A 21,361-nucleotide genomic window follows, 5' to 3' on the forward strand; every position below is an offset into this window, starting at 1 on the left:
TTTTTTTTTTTTTTTAATTAATATGTTCTTGTATGCAAAATCCTTTGTTTATTTTTTTTTTCTCTGACTATGAAGCTGCGGTGATATTCAGGGCATAATCCTGACTCTAGTATTGTTCTGAAAAACAACAACAGAAAAACACCATTAATATTACCTYGAAAAGGTCTTTTAAAAAAGTCTGAAACCTTGTTGTAGTTATCAGTAGAGCACTCAGATACTATTGGAGTGATTTGTAATTAAATGATGAAACTTAAGACTATCAATTTTAGCAAATCTTAATTCTTTGTGTGATCACACAATGTGAAATTCTCAAGAAACTTTTGCCCTTGTATCTAGATTTCTTCTCTTTGCTCTTAGCTCAGCAAAAGCAATGCTCTGATTTCTGCCTCCAGCTGGGCAGTACATATTTCACAGCCTTATGATTAGCATAACTTTATTCTACTCAARTATCCCTCATCAGTGTGCACCAGCTCCCTCTCCCCACAGTGGAGCTGTTTTTGGGAAATCCTAGTGAAAGACACTTTTATGCACATGCTGCCCTTTCTCTCCATCCCTCCAACATGTTTTGTTGTTCCTAGCTGTAATGTGCTTTTCTGCTTTTCTGCAGGTTATTTTGCAAATCATCCAAGCAGAGTAGCAGTAGCACTTCTTGTTTATTCAATTTTCAGCCTAAGATAATTCACCTCCTCTGAGATTTAGTGCAACAACTCTTCCTCACCAGACAGTGCAAATAGTCACTGGTGAGTGCAAGGGCAGGAATACCTGAGAATTATTTGAATAAACATCAGGCCAAGCCTTAAAGCGAAACCCAAACAAAATATATTAATCAAAATGAGGATTATCAGTAATGTTTTGTGACCAAGACCAAAGGTCAGCACAGTAACCTTTCACTAATGCATCGTGCAGTCATGCAAAAGACCTGGTTTCTGTTCCCAGGCTTGGTCTGAACAAACTTGTGTGGTTTGTTTAATCTCTACAGGGAGAAAGCTTTGCATYGCTCATTGATTTCAAGAGTGACCGTACAGACGGAAGTATGTGCCCTTTTGGTCCTGAAATGGGACAATGGTTATTGGGATAACATGGTTTTRGGGAGTTTCAAGTGCTAGAAATATKCAGTGAATGTTAGAAAGAAAGATACAGAGCTCTAGCATATAAAATATTTTAACATTGTAAACCCTTGAGAAGGTAAAAGTATGTGTAGTGAGTCTGACACCTTCGTGCTGAACATACAGGATTCCCAAAGAAGCCTGCAGTGCTCAGAGGTGCTCTGTCAGAGGTGCAGCTGTCTGTACCAATAGATATGCTTAAGTTTTCAAGCTGCTAAAAAGAAAGGGATTTTCAGTGAAAAACAGAAACAAAACAAACAAACAAAAAAAACAACTAAAAGAAGAAAAGTTAGGAAAGCTGTTGCTGCCCATAACTCTGATATTAATTAGCATGGCAGTTGCTTTTAGCTGCTGRCCTCTTAATGTTTCCCTCTGATTATTATTTGCAATAGTAATTAGAAAATTCTATAATCTCCGTTTCTCCTTTATTTCATCTTTATATATCTTTGATAGTTTTGTCTCCACCCTCACTCTGTTGTTTGAAGAAAATTTTTTTTCCCTTTTCTGCACATGTTCATCTCTCCTCAAATGGGGCAGAGTGAAAGGGACAGATGAGGAATCRCTGAAGTTAACATCCTAACATCCTCCCTGGTATAAATTCTTTCTAAGAAATAATAAATGATTGTCTTCTCTGCAAGAACCACAACTCCTCATTTAAACCTATTTTACTTCTTATATATGAAAACCAGTAGACAAGTAGGAACATGAGAAAAATAAAATGACTGTTGTTTCCAGCTCATTTGACACAAACTATTTTTTTCAACATCAAAAGAACTCCATGTATGGTTTCTGACATATGTCATAACCTTGACATTGGATCAGAAGTGAGCTAACCTTAGCTGAATTGTGAGATGTTTTCTGTTCTTAAAATTCTTCTTAGAACTGGCTCATGGTCATGACATACCCATTTTAAAGCTTTTTACAATGTGTTTCCTGGGCAAGCACCAATTGTCTTATGGGAAAATTTGACTTTGGGTGAAAAGAAGGTGAGTGGAGGAAAAGGAGATGAAAGTACAAAATTYGCTTCAAATCACTGCCTGCCACCATCTTGAACTATATTTTTTCACTTAGCTTTGGAAAAGGAACATTTGRAAATAGCACAGCTGCAGTAATCTGCAGTGACTATCTTGTATAGTAGAATTTTCCTTGGAGCTGTACATGTTCTAGGTGATTTACTTCTTGCAGCTTAAAAACATGTTATTCTTCAAATACATAATTCTCTTTTGCCTGTTGCTTCATGGTAAATACTGGGGGGAAAAAAAACCCTTGTGCCTCTGCAAAAAAGTTCTTCTGAAGTATGTTTTCAAGTATTTCTACTTTTGTACCACTTCTTTGGTTTTTTTTTTKGTGATYTCTAAAACACAAATTAAGGGAAGGATACTCTTCCTGGCCACTTTAGATATAACTGTTATTTCTTTTGTGGGAAAGGAAAATCAGATTATCTAGCACTCTGTCATCTTGCATCTTGAAAACCTTYAGCAGTGTGGACTCTGCCTTGTCCCTGGAGAAGCTGTGCCACTGAATSGTTCTTCTTGCAATAAAAAGTTAATTTCTTACATCTAGAAGCAATACACTGGTAGCTAATGTTGAAATTSTGTTTTGAGAAGAGGGGATTGTGAGATCTTTGCATCTGTGTGAGACAGAGAAAGAAGAATTCCAGTGGAGTAGATAAACATGTTTGAACGAAGTTTTATTAAGAGGGGATTTCTTCTTATTTTTTGAATGAAAATAAAAGATATGAAGATCAATCCTAAATCTACCTTTGTTGTTTCAGAAATTGTTGGACTGAGAAGGTTTTCCTTGGCTTCATTCAATGTAAAAATTAATCCTTAAGCTTCAACCCCCCACGTATTACACAGTTGGACATAAAAAAGATGTGTTTATGGGACATGTTTTGATTTACCTTAAATCTGTATCCTTCCCATGCATCAAGCTAAGCAGTCTAATAATACCACAGCACATCATGACAACAGCAAACCCAGATGACCAGATGGTTCTCTGTGAATCTAGTTGGCATCTGCAAGAGARCAGTCTTCTTTTGTAATCATTGTTTTCCCACATCATTTGGCATTTCACACAAATTACTAAGAGAGTGTAAAACTTCCAAACCATCTCCAAAAAGCTTCTCTTCCGACAACCATATTATTCAATATTGGAGCATCTAATTAAAATGTTTTAGTATTCAAATTTGCAGATGAAGTCAGCATTCACGGGGGTTGGACAAGATGATGTCCAGAGGTCTCTTTCAACCCTAACAATTCTGGGACTTTTAAATTTCTGTTTATTTCTGATGTAAAGGATACAGAATGTCTGGATACTGGCAATCCAGACACTGGTATTGATCACTTTAACTTGCTGTTCGTGAAGCAGGGCACTTTTTGACAGGCTCCTAGTTTTGTAGRTTTAGATCTGTGCTTTCTCAAACCCCTTTGTTTGTCAAGAACATCAAGGACTTTTGTAACTAATGGTAATTCACATTGTGCTCTCTGGAGATCCATCATCTTACTTTTACAGCCCAGAGAAGAAATGTCACTGGCAGCTRGTCAGAAAATTGAAATATAAACTTGTAACTTAAAAATCATATAAGTACAAACTGGTATTGGGGGATGGTAACACCTGATCCTTTCTAGTAAATGAAGCAAGGAGGAAAAATACTATTTTACAGCTTAAAAAAAGTGATCCAAATGATTAGGCATAGCTAGTATTTGATGAAATCTCCATGAAATTGTATTATGTTTAACATCTCAATATTCACTTAAAAACAGAGTCTAGTGTAAGAATAACTTCAACACAAATTGAACCCTCTTTCTTTTCCCTATTAAAAAGTTCTCTAATTGTGTATGCATTCTGTATAACGTTGCTATTAATGACAGAAATTAATTTGGGCAATGTTATCTCTAGGTCTTAGCTTCATCTTGACTGCTCAGCTCAGGTCAGTAAGAAAGATACAAATGCAGATGTGGGAGATGTGAACAGAGCACAGGTTTTTTAAAAAAAGGGAAAAAATACCATGTGAGGAGAGACAAAAAAAGTAAAAACTGAAGACAAAGTAGAAAGTAAGCAGGGAGTGTGGAAAAGTGAAGGAATAAAGGAAACGTCAAAAATTAACTTTACAAGTTCTGGTTTAGTATATCACAGGCTGCCTGTCATTTGGGGTCAGAGGAATGTTTCAATTGTTTATAGATGGATTGATAGACAAACTTATGAATTTTGATGACTCAAAAAATGGCATTTAATGAAGAAACTTAGAACAGATATTAATCTTTGAGATCAGGAAAATATTACAAGCTGAAAACAGCTTAAGAATTTCAGATCCCCAAACTTGTTGAGATGTATATAAACTTCACAGAGTTTGTATAGCAGTCCTAATTGTCAATATTACAGGTTGATTCATTGTTGGCTTAAACTTTAGGGAGCAACCTCATCRAGCAGGGGCTATGTGCTGCTAGTCATAATCTTGCATGGGGAGGCTGGCAGACCTCTCTGTGGTCAGAGCAGTGGCAGTATTTGTTATGTAGAATAATTCCATTTTGTTGCACTCTCAAAATATGAAAAGGCAAACATGACAAAATTTACCTACAGTTGTGCAATGTGTTTTCAGCGCACTGGACAGATGTGAACAGGTAGATAGAGATGAATGTTAAAATAGCAGGAGGAGAGGAGCTAGCTCAATTTAGTGCCCATAACTGTGGCTGTGGCTATGAAAACAAATTAGTGTGGGGTGAGTTTAATATGAATTCAGTGCTGGTTATTGCCTCAGTGCATGCTTTTGACCTATGGTTAATCTGAAGTTGTGCAAGGTGCTTCCCATGCATCAGAAGKGCCCATCAGGGCGATTCCCAAGAGCACCTGCTGGCCTGTGAATTCAGGAGCTGCTCTGCCTTGTGCATGTGCCCTTATCATGGCAGAGAGAACAATCAMCCAGGCATTTGAATATATTGCRTGAAYTGAATGAGCAGATATGTTTCAAATTATGTTTTACAACATGATTCTGCTGTGATTGCTCYATTTTTTTTTCTTTTTTAAATTGTGAATCAACACTAAATTTCAAATGCAAAATAAGCAGTAAGGCTGGTTGGTGTATATTTGGCTGTTAAAACTGATTAAGATAGCTTTGGTCTAGCTCTTATTTTGTGCCCAGAAGTATAACTTTGTAGACATAAATTAAAGCATGCAAATACCTGTTTGATCTGAGACTGCAGYAGGCAATTAGGTATCTTCTCTGGAAAAAATAATCTTAACTATTTCCTTGAGGAGTGGAATGAAAGTAGAGAGGGGTTTAGAAAGTAAGCAGTTACTGTTTTTATATTATACTMGGACACCATGCCAGTGCAAGCCATTTTAGGCTCAATCCCTGCATTCAGAAAATTGATTCACCTTGTAAACTGGACCTGCACAAGRGTCATGATCAGTATATCTCTTGTTTTATCCCTGGACAAGTCAGGCTGCCTCTTGACTTTCAGAGTTTTTTGTCCTTTCTGTCAGTTTACCCAGGGATAAATAGACATCAGTTTTAGTGTGATCTTGTTACCTAAAGAGAATTAAAAGGTCTTAAATGAAATCATGGTAAGTTTTTGACTAATGTCATTATTTAAAAATAAAGGCACGAAGGAATAAATTTTCAAAGCATTGCCTGGAGGATTGGCTATATTTCTTCCTTTGTAGTGAGAAAAGTAGTACATTTTAGACTTTGTCCTATAGTTAAAAGAGCTCAGTAGATGAGATCTGACAGCCTTTGAGTTTAGAAAACTTTATTTTGGGATGTCCAGGTTGAACTTTAGAAGCTGTGTATAGCCCTCAAAGTGTGTATAGCCCTCAAAGCCTGGCCTGTATATTCAGTTTCCCTGTCATTTCAAGGTGAGAAGAACATTTTCTTGCTCCCAGGCTTTTCATTAATGTTGAAGAGAAATCATGAGAACAATCAGCTCTCATGATGGTTTGAATTTCTTTTGGTAACAATTCATGTAAATAGGTGTGCATATGCAAGCTCAACATAGCTTTAGGGCAGCTGTTAAATTGCCAGTGTATATGCCAGTTGCATTAAAATTGGACAGCTCTGATTCTGTGCAGCACTGATAGTTGTAGGAGCATTTAGAAATGCTACTTTTTTTCTGGAAATAAGGGCTGGATGCCAAGTGGGTTGACTGTGAGTTTGGATTTGATGTGGGGGGAATTGTGGAAGTCACAGAAACCCAAACCTCTTTACTTCTTACRAACTGTTTTCAGCTCAGGATTGCTCTTAGATTATTATGCAAACAACTAAGCAATGTCTTTTTAGCAGCTGTGTTAACCATTCTCTGAAGCAGGCGTGCCATGCAAGTCTGTCAGACATAGRATCACAGGCTGATTTGGTTTGGAAGGGACCTTCAAGACCATCTAATCCCAGCTCTCCTCTCTTGAGCAGGGACACCTTTCACCTAKGCSAGGTTGCTCAAAGTCCCATCTAATTTGTCCTTAAACACTTCCATGRATGGGGCATCCAAAGCTTCTCTGGGCAACCTGTTGCTGTGCCTYCCCACTSTCTCAGTAAAGAAGTTCTTCCCRATATCTAATCTAAACCTACTCTCTGCATTAGTGAACTGTCTTGTGCCTTGTACTGACTGGGAGTGAYGCTGGCTACTGCTTCTTTTCATTTGGTTTAAAGCTGAGCTACTGTAATGCAGGTCCTCTTGGGAAGACAGAAATGCAAGATAAGCTGATCCCCATTTACCCTGACTGGGGGCGGGGCACAGTAAAGTAGAGAATATTTCTTCACTTGACACACCAAGGGCAAGAGCTACTTGAAAATTGCTCAAGGGATCAGGGGCTCCCCAGGTGAACACAGTGCACATASAGCGAGGAGAATGTGCTGTTGGAATGAGGTGGTGAAAAACAATGTTGATTGCACAAAGTACATGTRTTTAAGCAGCAGGCAGGGTCATTTATTCCTGTTTACCGTGGCGATCTTTACAGTAAATTTGTAAATTTCATAGAATTTTAAGAAAATTTCCTGCTCACATTTATGCACTTAAGCTATTTGTAAAGTAGTGTGTGTGCAATTGCATGGGCCAGTAAAAAGCACTTAAGACCTAAACTGGGGATGGGAAGGCTGGGAGGGAATTGGAGAGTCAGGTCTGTGACTGTTCTTAAAAGGTGTGGATGGTAGGATTTTAGGAAAATATGAATTGAAAGAGGTGCTTTAACAGTGCTTTCCAATGCATAAGGTCTTTGTACTTACCTGCTGAAAATCTRTGGTACAGGGAATCAGGATAAAAGAGGTGTTGAAATCCTTGGGAATAAACAAATRAAAGACTGTCTCAGAGAGTGTAGTCCTGTGTTTAAATCAGAGGTTGTTTATTGCAAGGTTGTATCCTCAAAGCAGCTGTTCACAATAGCTTGTTATACCAGTTTGGCAATATTTTCTGAAAGACAAATCAAGATATRAAGTTTGCTGTTTGCTTGCAAAGGTTTGGTTCACACAAGGGTCCTGCACCTTGGAACCCTGTTCTAGGAGTCCTTTGCTTTGAGGAGTTCTCTTTCTCTCTCTTGGCCAGAAATAAATCCAACTCAAGCCCAGAATAAAGGGGAAAATATCTTTATTTCATTTCTTTTTCCCCTTCAGATGCTGTGAGTTAGGGGGAAGGGAGAAATGCTGGAAATTGAGAGATGTTAAGAGCAGGCTTTAGAGTACGTTTAGCTATAATAGTCCTTATACACTCATGCATCTCTATCCTTTTATTAGCAGCCCTCCATGAAACATGGAGATTAGCACTAGTCATGTGGAAGTGTTTAAAAATTCAAGCAGTGACAATAGGAAGTGTCAGACAGTAATGGAATAAGTATGACAAAATTACAAAAACAGCAGCTATTCATTAATAAATTAGAACCTCACAGGGCTTTTTAAAACTGAAGGTGTCTAACTTGGAAATGATATTCTTCTGGATGGAACTTTGTATTTCCCTTTCACCCTGTTTGTTGGGAAAAAAGAATCTCTTTTTAATCATAGACCAAATAATGTGTTAATGCTCCCAATTGTACACTCAGAAGGAAATTTAGTGTGAAGAACTGGAGGCACAGCCACCTCTGATGGACAGGTGGGGACCTGTGATGAGTAACCCTGGACATGAAGCTGTGCAGATGAGGTGACGAAAAGGGCGTAGAGTAAGCCTGGCACACARCGCCTTTCTCACGCTCTCTGCTTACTGAAAACAGTAGTGTCACACATGGGGTAGCCATGGGGTAGCCAAAACATGATGTAAGAAAGGGCATGTCACAGCTGGGTAATTTTGGTGGTTTTACCAGGAGGTTTGAGGTGATGTTCCTTTGATGCTCAGCCCAGCACCTCAGTGCACAGGGCTCTGCATGGGATTCCCTGGCATGGGGCTGTGACTCAGGGTTTGGCAGGGGACAGCCCCACCTCCCCCTCCTTCTCAGGCCACTGCACACACACCACCACCCAGATCTCTGCATTCATGTTTTCCATTTAAAAGCACTCAGGGCCACCCAGTGCTTTGAGTGAGCAGCTGTAGTGGTGGGTCTCATACTGGCCAGAGTGGAGCGTGTTCTCAGTTACCCACATTAAATATGGGTGGCCACGGGTCTCTTGGGAAAGTGCTTCCTTGCTATCTGGAGGTGGCACCTATTGTCTGCCTTTCCAGCTTTGCTGCTTGAAATGCTTTTCTTCTGCTTCCTCTGTCTGCAGATTTGCGTGTGTTCAATGGTCTTGAAAAACCTCACATGGGAGAAAACCTTTTGAATCTGCTGCTCTGGTATAGAGGGACCAGTTTAATGAGAAACACTTCTCTTTAAAAAGATTTTATTGAATAAAGTCCCTTGTTCCTTTCTCCATTCCCTACCCCTTTTACTCCTTTCTCTTTCTCAGCTGAGGACTATAGGTGACTCTTGGATRTAAAATGTATTTTCTGATCAGTCCTCCAAAGGCTAAGTCCCCTGTTCTTCCATACAAGAATGCCATTTCTTATTAATTTTTTTTTTTATGAATGGACCTTATTAACCTGCCTTTCACTTTGTGTAAACTGTAATTAGAATATATGAACAATTTAGCTCTCAGTGTGCCTTTCTGGGTCTGTTGTGGGGTCTGACTTAGTAGTATGTATCAAGAGCACTGAAACATCGGTTTTTATTTTTTTAAAGAAAGATTTGGGTCATTTCACAGGGGGCAATCAGAGCCTTTGAATGAGGAGCCCAGGAATGCCTTCTACTCTGAGAAAGATTTGTGCAGCCATGGCAAGTACCTCTGATAGGAAATGTAAAGAATGAGCTCAGGTCACAGTCAGCTCTAGCAAAGTTGTCACATCCTTGGTCCCCAAATAGCTGTTTTATTAGGCAGTGATTTAAATTTTCTTCCCTCCTTTCTGGGAAAACTGGTGAAGAAAGTAGAGGGAAGTGACATCTTTTGTGACCTTAACTGAAACATTACTAGGGTAAAGGGAAAATTGCTGTTCTGTGTAATCCATGAAGACAAATGTGGTGRGAGCTCAGGTAGGCTGCTGGATTTTAGAAATCTGAGGTAGCCAACTTGTAAATGATAATTTGCCAGCAGTATTTGCAGAGGCTTTACTTGTGTGGCATGTATGATTTTGGTTTGGGTTTTTTTTGTGTGTTTGTTTTGTTGTTCTTTTTTTTGTTGTTTCTTTTTTTTTTTTTTTTGCAGATGTTTTCCTGATTTAGTTTTAAATTTCAAGCTCTTTCTGTTATGATATGATCAGCTATGGTTCAGTTTTTATTTTCTCAGTACTAACTTTCTAGCCATTTTCTGTGAAGGCAAGTACTGAAAGCAGAATCCATGTTTATTATATTGCTGAATCCTCCTCCAAGGCAAGTAAGGAGTTGAGAGAATTATTTTAAACACCACAATTTTTAAGCAAGCTCGATTGTTGATAGCTGTGTCTGTGATATAAACAGATCAAAAGATGACAATTTTCAGACTTTTAATTTAGTTACTTGGAGGTGTGGTTGCAGGGGTTTTTTTTCCTTGTTTTTTTTTTTTTTCATGGTGACCTATCTGATAATCTCTGTTTCTTCCTCTTTGCACTGCATTGCCCAGAGCCTGCTTTTTGCGACCCAGAATTCCTGTACTGAAAGGTCAGGCTCGGTGTATTCGCCATTGTAATCTCCCTATTGCCCTACTTTAATCTCCCCATTGCCGAGGTTTTAAAAGCAAGAGTGATGTTTTGTTGATGAGAGAGTGGAAAAGGAGATGTGTATATCCTATATAGCCTCCAGTGTGGCCTGTCCAAATATGCAAAGTGTTAATTCGCTCATTTTGGGGGTCAGAGTTAGAGAAGGGCCGAGTGGGTGCTGATTTCTTATCGACATCCTTTGGTCTCTGCTCCACWCCATGGCAGGGGGTATCATGAGTTTAAAGGGGGAAAATGTCAGCCTTTTCTGTTCAGCAGGCTGAACTTGGCTTTTCTTGATGCCTGTGTCTTCCCAGGTGCAGCCAAGCCGAGGCTGGTGAGTGCCTCTGGACCAGCCTCTTGTTTCTGTCGAGCTGTGTCTGTGTGCTCAAATAGCTTCTGCTATGTGCCTTAATTAATTAAATAGTATAATGTGTGCAAGGAACCTCCTCCTCTTTCCTTGGATAGCCGCTGGCTCAGCTGATTTCTCATGTAAAAGCCCAGTGAGACTGTTTCTTTTGATGCTATTCTGTCTCTTTCCCTTGTGCAGGGTAAGCCAGCTTCATTATAAAGGCAGCAGTTTCTTAGCTGTGGGTAAATAGCAGGACCTTTGAGCCCAGCCATTCCAGACGACCTAGGATGAATTGGGCTGCATTCCTAGCCAGGGCACCCCTTCTCCTAAACAGAAGAAAAGCCACCTCTTAAGCATTGCCACTTATAACTTGAGGGCAGATGYTTTGCAGTGTTGGCTTTTGCTGTGCTGAAAATATAGCATAAGGTTAGCAAAATATTTAAACTGTAACATAGTCACAGGCTGAGTGCAGAGGGTTTACTTAGGAGAGGAGAGTGCTATTTATGGAAGGCATGTGGTTTACTTCCTCCCTCCAAAGTGGGAATGTTTCTTTGGGGTTTGGCACACTCTTCCATATATTATGTGAAAGAAAGAGACCAAGGTTTTCGGGAACTTTCAATGCATTCATGTCCATTTTCTCATGCCAGGTGTGAGAATTTTCTGATGTTTTGTGCATTCATATTTTATCTGCTAGGTTTTCAGTAGTATTTTTAATCTTTTGCAGTCAAACAATGCAATTTTCTCCCCTGTATAGTACTAGAACATTGAGAATCTGAATTAAATGCAAATTATGGGGGCCGATTAAGAACAAAATGAGCAAAAGACATTACAGCTCTTGCAAATGCTTCATTATACTGAACTGCCAATTTTAAAATTAATTTCACTGAGTTTAAAGTGAAATGTTTAAAGGAAATGTGGATAGCTGGAAAGGTTTCCACACTGCTTAAAAAAAGATTATATGATGATATGAGTTACGTGGTTGTCGTGTCAATTATGGCTCATCAGGCAACGTTAGTCTTTGATGTCTGGCATTTGGGGAAGACAGTTATATGAGAGAGCTAAAAAGCCTTGAAAAGTATGTTTGTTACTTGGCAGGCTGAGTAAGATATTCATCTCTGGCAAAAGGTCTTCACAGTCCAATATTGTCAAGACAGGAAAATATTTTTATGACTTGAGAAAATGTATCAATTCATTTCCTGGTCCTGGGGAATGACTGGTCCTGCAATGGTCAGCCCAAACATGGGACTGTAGGAATAGCAACTTGGTGTGCAGTGTACAGCACTGCAGGCTCTTGCACAGAGTGCTGCTGACCCTGAATTTAGGAACCTGTGCTTGTGTCCAAGGAATGTCTCAAGCCCCTTGGCAGGAGTGAGGCAGGAAGGTGGTGGGACTAAGGGATGTCCTGTGCAACCTGAGTTTTCTGCCCTTCCATGAGCTTAGGAAATGTTTAGCTAGAAAATGCTACACACATGCTGGAGGTTTGAAACCCTCAGATTTTTTATTCAAACCATTAAGCTCTTTCATCTAATGAAAATCACTTTCTTTTAAAATGGAAAACATTAAACAAACAATAACTATTTTTTTTCCTAATGACGTTTTTGATCCAAGAGCTTTCAGAGTGCTTAGCCTTGCAACTTGAGATTTTTTTTTTTTTTTTTCTAACTGCTTTACAAAATCACAGGATGTTTCTGTGGTGAACATACATCTGTGCTGGCTTTTGCTGAGCTTTGGAAATAGGTCAGGAATTAAAGCTCCAGCTTTGTGGTTCTGAGGAAAGCCCTTAAGAAACTCTCTCAGACATAAGAGGGTAAAGAGGGGTCACTGGAAGTGCTGTTTGACCATATATAGATGGCATGGTCTCTGCTGTCTGCAAGCATGTACCACTATACCCAGCCACATATATGTATGAGCTGCTGAAACTGGTGCCCTTCAATGCTTGCTTAGGACAGATTGCTGCAGGAAAAAAGCAGAGGCAGTCATAGGAAAACATTAAGACAAATGCTCTGCCTTCATGTGATGATGGTGCCTCTTCCTTATGTGCCTTAAGCTTATCTGTATATCCTCAGCCCATTATCTCGTGTCCCTCTGTGCAAAGCCAGCCCCATGGGTGGGTTGCATTCGGTGTGTGGTGTCATTGCCATGGAAACCGGCACCAAACCTCGCTCACACATCGTGCCTGGATGCTGATACCGATGGATGGGGGTCAGGCTGCTGACGGGCTGCTGATGGATGGGCTCGGGCTCTGGCATCTGCACTCTGCTGCCCCAGGCTCTTTGCAAGCCCTCTGAAGAGGAAGGTGGTGGGAAGAGGGATGGGATCTTGCAGGGAAGGGAAGAGGAAAAAAATTGTGCAGGAAGCAAAAATGGCCAGTGAAGTGTGAAAAATCAACCATTTTGTCATGCTCTCAAGTATTACTCTCTTKCTGTAGTTCGTTAATTTTGGGRTTTATTTTGGTTTCAGAATATCAGYGGAAATGAATAARTGCTGCSACATTAKYRGAAGGTGCCTGAGTAATTTCTTATTCCCTCACCCTGGGTCTCAGCAGGGCAGCATGGAGGAGCTCTGGGTGAATGAGGCATGCACTGAATGTGAAACACAGAGGTGGAGAGCTTGGCATAGGCATTAAACCCAGACACGACTTCTGTGGGTTTTCCTGCAACATTAAATTAAAAAAAAAAAAGTTCAAAACCTTAGGTTAAAAAAAAAAACAACAAACCAAAGCTAAAGTGAACTGAAATAAAACAAAATCCAACCTTTGGGGTAAATGGAATTCCCCTATATTTRTCTTTCCCTACCTGCTAAGAATGTTATGTCAGTATTACCAAATGTGAGGCTTTTTCTTTTCAACATTACAGAAGGGAGAAAAAAATGAGATGGAAGGAGAAGTATTTTGGGTTTTTGTGTTTTTTTTTTTCTTTTTTTCTTTTTTTTTTTTTTCTTCAGGACATTTTTCCTTTCCTTTGGCATAAGCAACTTCTTCCATCTCCCTATGTCCACTGTTAGACCTGTGGATAGCCTTTAAACAACCTCATCACAGTGTAGCTTTCTGCCATCCTAAAACAGTGCTTTCCAGGCATGCTGTGTAGGCTGCTTGCCTTCACAATATGCACAGTTTTTCATGGCTTCTGTGCCCAGGTTAGGGAGAGCAGCTACTGCTTTCTGACTCCTCTTCCCAAAGCCTCTGTGTGCACTCTGCAGCACAACTGGAAGGGCCCCTTAATACTACCTGCAGATGAAGGAGGCAAATCACATTTTCAGCTGCTGTAAGGAGGTCTGATTTCTTTGTTGTGGACACTGCTGAGTGTGTTTTACTGGTAAAAGGTTACCATGCTAAAGGGTTAGAAACCTGAGCATGATACAAACCTTGGGTGACTGCTGATTTAAAGGTTCTTCTCACTCTCTGTGCCTCCTGCTCTTTTTTTCTGGGGGTGCTAATCAACCCAAACTAGTTGCAATAGGTAAGAGGAATGTATTCACAAAATCTTTACTGTACATTTTTTCTGTTCCTGCTTTTCAAGCAACCTGTGCGGCCTGTGGGCAACATGCCATTCTGTCAAAATATTTTAAGCATTAAGCCATTTATTTGGTATTTATCTGAAACTAAACTGCTGCACTTAATATCTAAGTGTAATAAATTTATTTTTTACCTTTTATTACATGGAAATACTTTCAAATCTGAGAACCTGCCTTGCATAAATGTGCAACAACACACTTAGGCTTGGCCCCTGAGAGGGGCTGGCCATAGCCAGGTGGTTGTTTAACAATTTGCCAAGGGGAAATTGAAGGCCAGTGCAAGGTGAAGCCCTGAGCTGGCTGGGGAGTTATGCTGTGGCTGCTGCTGCTGCTGTTTCCCTCCTGTGTATTTCCTGCAGCCACTCCCCTCCATGCCTCTTCCTGCAGGAAACACACCAAGGGCACAATACATGGAGGCTGAAAGGGGACAATTGAAGCTGGTGCTGCTAATGCTGCTCCCTGGCAAAGCAAACTGGTGTTTTCAGGAGACTTTGTGCTTGGTCAGTTTGAGGTCAGGTGTGATGTGTTTGTGCTCACAGAYTGGCTTCATTTCAGACCCTGCATTTCTTGAATAAACCAAGTGCTTGTAACTCCTTTATCTCAGCATCCTCTGAAGCTGCTCATAGGGGTGCAGCACGTGCACATCTCAAGCTGTGATCTCTTTGCTGTACCCCTGCTTGCCCTCAGCTGTGTCACTACTGACAGTGGGAGGGTGATGGCAGTTCTGCAGCATTCCTGACTGTGCATGTGTGCCAAAGCCTACCAMAATTGTCCATCCCCTATGATCTCAGGCAGCAGGGTGACCTCATTGCCATGAAATCATTGAGCTGCAATACTGTGTGGGTCCAGCTATAGCATATTCAAGCTGAGTGTGGCTTTTTGTCATGTATGTGTGTAGTTGCTAACTGGGTCTTCATRTGGTGGTGCCCAGGTTGCTGTCATTTTCTCTTTGATTAGTCTCCTCTCTAATTTAAAATAAGTCTTCCCTTGAGGGAAGTTTTTCTTCATTTATTTTGTTAGTGGATGTTTCTTTTGAATTATAAACTTCCTTCTCTGTATAGAGCCTAGAAAAATGAAATAGACTGACAAAAAATTAAATAATCTTGCTAAACATGAGGCTGACACTRTTGAAGTTTAAAAAGAAAAAATCTGAAAGTCAACCTTGTTTCTGGTGTTTTCTTACAGCCTTTAAAATTCTTCTGCCAAAAGAAGTGACCGCAGTAGTGTATGAAACTGTGGAAAAAACAGCTGAAYCTTTTTATATGTTGTTATTATAATATCTAGTCCCCTCTTCTGAAAACATAAGTCAGGGAAATGTGTGCATGGAAGTTCAGAAAAAACACCTGGACTCCTTTTAATATTAAAGTCTTCAGAATATATAAAGATTACCTTGATAGACATGCTTTGTTCTTTAAATGAATCAGTGAAATTTGGCATGCTTCTTAAAGAGGCCTTTTGCCAGTCTTTCTCTATATTCTTAGCTCATGCCTTTGCATAATGATGTGATCTATGGTGGGCAGGAATTATTCAGCCTAACGATGAATAATGGTAGCATTTGTGGTCAATTGGTCATGACATTCTCATTTGAGCATTTCTCTTTGGGAACTGCGTCTTGGAGTCATGAGACTTGCAGTAATGTCAAGAGRGAGAGCAGCATTGAATCAGGCTGGGTGAGGGAGAAAGGGGACACTTGTTTTACAGGGTCCAGTGTGGTGGAGGAGGGAATTAAAGAAAAAAAAAAAGCCTTGCTTGAAATACTGGTAGCTTTACAATCATCTCTTTGTAACATTTCCTCCAGTCCCAAGTACTTCTGTACTTCTGTGTTTAAATCAATGTATGTCTACAGTTCTGTGCACAAGACCTGCTGGACTCTCAGTATGGGAAAAACAACCTGTAGGAAAAGAGGTGGTGGGAGTAGAGAAGGACAGGGAAAATGTCAGGTAGGGAGGAATTTATTTGTAGCCTAAAATAAGCAAATGCAGAAAAGAGCAGATGCTTTTAAACATGCTGGTATTGGACATGCTACTGCAGATTTGGATCCTCCTGGGCAGAGGAAGAAGGGGAGCATATTAGTAAACCTGGGGATCAGGTTTAAACGGGGACAAGATGTAAACGCTGTCATGCCAGCATGACCTACTTCCCTCATGCCTCCTGGATGTGTCCATGGTTTCTAAGTCCTAGGTATGAGGTACATATGAAGGTTAATTATATGGAGATATATTAGTCATTGATAAGTAGAAAGGGATGGATGAAAAATGCAGACTTCCCTGCTAAACTAAAAAAGGCATTTGTGGTAGCTGTGTATAAAAATAGTCTGGACATTGTAGCTTTGACTGAAGGTGGGTTTGAAGTACTGTGGCCGTGCTGATTAGTCGTGTGGAATCTATCTGCTTTCTGTTGAAGCAAAAAAAAAGGGTTTACAGGAAGATGAATAAATGGGAATGGAGTATCTGTGATCCAAGCAAGAAGAATTATTAATGTTCCAATGACTTTTGCAAACTGAAAGCCCTGGAAGTTGTTTGTGGGCTAAGAAAACCACAGGTACTCAGGCTTGGTAAAAATGAAGTCTTTCAAAATTTGCTTGAATGCATAAATAGGAATCCAARTATTGTGGTGATAGAAGAGCTGACACTCTTTCCATCCTTCAGATATCATTTGCAGGACACTGGAGGTGGTGGAAGAACCAGAAAGCCWCACTGCTCTACCGTGGTGTAAACTGCTGCTGAAAATCATAAAGAAGAAAAGGAAACTTGATTTACAGTTTTTGATAAAGTGACATTGGGGAATTTATGCTTCCTTGTCAAGTTACTTAAGAGATTCTGACAACGGATCCAAAGTAACTCCATCTTCAAAAGGGACAAAAGAAAATCATGTCAAATCTGATAGTCTTCTGATGTGGATTTCTACAAGGATTCTTCAAACACAAATTATTTTAAACAGCAATGGCCTTATTCAAGATGCCATAAATAAGGTAACAGAAGCATGTCAAAATGATACAGTTTGTGCTGAAATCTGTTCTACAGCAGCTAAGAGGGTTGAAGCTAACCTTGTGCATCAGAGGTATGTTATAAATGACTGGCAAGAGTGACTCCAATATTTGGCCCATGGTTTTCAGAACAGTTTGGAAAAATATTTTCACACAGTATGTGCCCAAAATATTTTTATAAGCTATCCTCTGCATTTTATTTATATCATGTAAAAGTTTGTATCCAGAGACTATAGRCCAATTACCCATCCAAAGTAAGCAGCAATGTTGGTTGGAGTAAAAGAAACAATAACCAGATTAAACTGCTAAAATWTTTTTTTTTTCATTTGTATACTTTATATAAGTTCCAGCTGAAAGAGAGGGCCCATATTGTTTGAGTCTGTGCAAAAGCAGAGTGCAGCGTATGGAGAGAACACAGGGAATGCACAGAGTAAAAATTTGATCTGAGAAAATTGTATAAAGAACAATTGTGAGAAAAAGGAGGAGGAATAAAGGTGTTGATTCTGTTACAATTAAAAGTATTTGGTTTTTTGCTTAAATTCCTCTACTTTTGCTTCTTATTTGAGGAGGATATGAGAAGCTTCATTTTAATCTGAGCTTGCCTAAAGATTCTTTTACTTCCAGGCTCTGTAACATGGTAATCTATGATGAGAAAAAAATCACAGCCTAGATATAGCAAGTGTTCCTTTGATGAACACCACCAAAGTTTTTACTGACATCGTGGAGCACTTTTCTTAAGCAAGCAATTTAGCTTCTCAGAATAATATCTGTAATGGTGGACGGTAATATTTACGTGCACCAAATGGGTAATTCAACACTCAGGATGAATTCAGAGCTGCTGTGGCGGGTTTTACTTCTTTGAAGTSAAATGATTTGCACATGCCTGTGTAATGGCCGAGTGTGAGCTCCTCAGTTTTTCAAAGTTAGGTTGCTGAATATACCGGAGCAACTGTTTTGGAAACATACTTCCTAATCATAGCATTCCTATTCCACTAAGGATGTGGTTTTGATCAATTATTTACTTACCCAACCTCAAACATACACTTTCCAAAACCTTTCTTTGTTCAGTTTGTACCCAAACTTYATGTCTTTGGTACAAGCATCTACAGAGAGTGTGAGAGAAGTGTCTGTTGCAATTGTGTGCAGCTCCAACATGTGAAACAACATGAAACAAGCATGATATTTGATTTTTTAATCTCCTTTAATTTTGTGAGATTTCACTACATTAGAATATCCTCACCAGCAGCCCTTCTGCAGTTACCAAACATCTCAGCTTTGTTTCAGTGCTTAACCAGCTGTAAAAGATATTTTATTGCCTTATATATTCTTCCACCATAAAGCTCACCATTTAAGTAAATCATTCCAGTGTTGCATTATAGATGACTCTGAAAAGGATTTTTTTTTTTTTGTCCAGTAATCGTGACTAGTGGCCAGGTATGCACAGGAACCAACATATTAGGAGCTAACATCAACCTGTCCTGCAGTTATTTGAGAGAGGGGAGTATGCACTCATTACCCCATGAGTAATGCAGCAATCCTCTGCCCTGCTGCTGAGCACCAGCTGGCTGCTGTGTGCTGTCAGAGCTGCTTGCCAGCAGGCACGGCTCATTAAGAGCCCACTTGCAGGATATAACATCTTTGCAGTCAATTAACAATGCTGCTCTTTAAAAAGGTCCAGAGCCTTCCTGATTCAGCAAAGCRCTTCCATATATGTTCAAAGTTAAATGCTTGATTAAAGTTTTGTGTAATGAAGATGTGAGGTCTTGTGCTTGAGGTTAAACAGGTAGGCACATTTCCAAATCAGGGCCTGACATGTTACGGTTCTTGGAGGTTTCCAGGAATCTYGAATATCCTGAAATACTGACTATGCTGATTTCCAAGGTGAGTAAAACCTACAATGGGAAAACAAAGCCACATCAGGTGACTGTGAAGCATGCAGGAAAACTTCTTAAAATCTGTACCTGGTCATCACTGATGTTTGTCTTCTCAAAGAAATTCTAGCAGACTGTTTACATTTTTGTAACCTTAAAATAAATAAAAGAAATTACACAACCCCAGTTGTCTGGAAATGGTGAAAAAATATTCATTCATAGATGATAAAATTAACTTATTCTTTGAAGAAAGAAGCAATAAGAGTAACTAAATTGTTATGCACTTTCTGCCTGTAATATTTCTCACTGGGCAGGGTTTGTTTTGTAACCTGCTTCCTGTGGTCARGTTAAGGAATGTGTATTAGGAGAACCAAAATTCAAACTTTTGCCTTGGTATTTTATGTAACAATGGCTGCCACTTTCCCATGCTTATTTTTTGTTGTATAACATCTGCTCACTTACTGTAATATCCTACTGATAAATCCTAGCAGTAATAAGCAAATGTCTTTGTTCTAGTTCAGTGGGTCAACAGCAGAATCAAAGATAATCTCTCACTGATTGTGAGCTATTTATAAACACTACTCTGATCCTTGTGGATTTGGTCTAAACACCTTACCATGAGTTCAAAACTTGATATTTTCTGTAATAGTATGCTGAATTGTCAGAGCTCACTGCTCCATCTTCTACAATGTCTTATCTTACATCCCCAGTAAYAAAATACAAGGTTCCAGCTGATTGCAATGAGTTTAGAATCAAACATCAAATAATTTTTAAAGCAACTTGTGAATGTTTGGTGAGGCATCCTATGAATATGGATTGTTCCATACTTCCTCTTATTTACTTTGTGCTGTTAAGAGAACAAGTTGAAATAAGCTTTCCGGTGCATATGACACCTTACTTGCATGTTTTCAACTTTTATTTTCAGTCTGATTTGGGTTGGAGGGTTATTTTGGTTTGAATTTATTATTTGGACCTGAAACTTCAAATGAGAGAGCCAAAACAAATACATMTCCTGTACAGAGACTGTCTGGAGGTAGCTGGAACTGGATCACAGCCTGTAGGGCAGGCACAGCACCTCCTGTTGAGGCAGTGGTATGTCATCCATGCCCATGGAACTGGTGCTTGCCACCTTTGAGCTTGGGGATAATGGCTTCTGGTACCCCAAATGATAAGGCAGGGGTCAGATCCTAAGGATCTGTCTCTGGTTTTCACTGTCAGATTCACTGGATCTCTTCATGGGTAAGACTTGGAGGTTTCACAGATTATCATGTTTCAGATATGTGGGGAAAAAGTTGGGTTTTGTTGGCGCAATGCTTGATCACCCCAGAGGTGCAGGCTCTGGAAGAACTGAAATCCAGAGAGGCGAGGTAAATCCTGCTACAACACCAGCCCCTAAATTCCACATCTGTCACAGCCCACAAGAAATCTACATGAAAGTTCAGTGAGAGTCCTTGCCCTGAACTTATTTCAGATGGAACATGTTGGGTTCAGTGATGGACACCTCTTTAGGTRAAAGCATTTGCAGCAAAATGTCCAACCCCTTGCAGGGGTGAGCCAGAGTTGGGAGGCTCCATCAGAAATGGGGGAAACTTCGGAACAGTTTGGACTACATGTGAACTTTACCACTGATGAAATGTAAATAATCCTACTCAGACTCTTAACAGCTGAGTTGCAGCAGAGATTTTGAAAAGAAAGAAYTTGGATCACAATTTTATGGCTATTTCTAAAATATTTTATTGCTGGCTTATGACCTGAGTGTAAATTATGGAGCTTTAAAGAGTTTCATTRTGAAGATTTTGCCCTTTGCTTATGTACAAACCATAAATACTACTGTTTTGTTTTCCCAGGATGTTAAATATATATTTTTAAAGTGCTGTTAAGGAAGACAAGTGGGTTAATAAAAAGAACACCCAACTAATTTGCTTTTTTTTTTTTTAGGTGTAGGTGCTATATTTTTATGATTTGGTACCGAGTAATTATTTTCAGTCAACTGATGTAGGTCAAGCAATTGAAAAGGAGAGGGGAATAAGCCTGTGTTGTATGTTTGCAAATACCCCTATGATGGAAGCAGTGTGCCTAACACTATGTGGATCAGAGAGAAAATGTCTTCTATTAGATGAGCTAAAGGAGAAAAATATCTTTTGGAAGTACAAACCATTTCTCAGGTCAGAAAACAACCAAATGTAGTTTGTGTGTAGATAGAATTGGCTCATATGGTGTGCATACACATACATATGTGTCTACAAAAAATGTGCTTCTGTAGATGCAGCAGCAGCTAGCATGTTGTCTCATTTGTATTGAAACTGTATGGCCATGTTATTCATTTTTAGAAGAGAAATTGTAACAAACAAAAGTGTTTAGTTTCCTATTATATTTTCAAAGCTAACTTAAAGCTRTGTAACTCAAGAAATGTG

General features: G+C 39.5%; 1 long non-coding RNA gene across 1 annotated transcript in view; it reads left to right on the top strand.

The window, feature by feature from the left end:
• The window catches only part of LOC130581770 (uncharacterized), a 70,936-nt gene extending 50,063 nt beyond the window's left edge, over positions 1-20,873 (top strand). The window contains exon 4 of the long non-coding RNA XR_008966264.1: positions 16,739-20,873. This is a non-coding gene — a long non-coding RNA (uncharacterized LOC130581770). The remainder of the gene's footprint in view (positions 1-16,738) is intronic.
• The last annotated feature ends 488 nt before the right edge of the window (positions 20,874-21,361 follow it).

The sequence above is a fragment of the Malurus melanocephalus genome, unplaced genomic scaffold, assembly GCF_030028575.1.
Source record: "Malurus melanocephalus ecotype Western Australia unplaced genomic scaffold, MMel_1.1 scaffold_434, whole genome shotgun sequence".
NCBI classification, from domain to species: Eukaryota; Metazoa; Chordata; class Aves; order Passeriformes; family Maluridae; genus Malurus; species Malurus melanocephalus.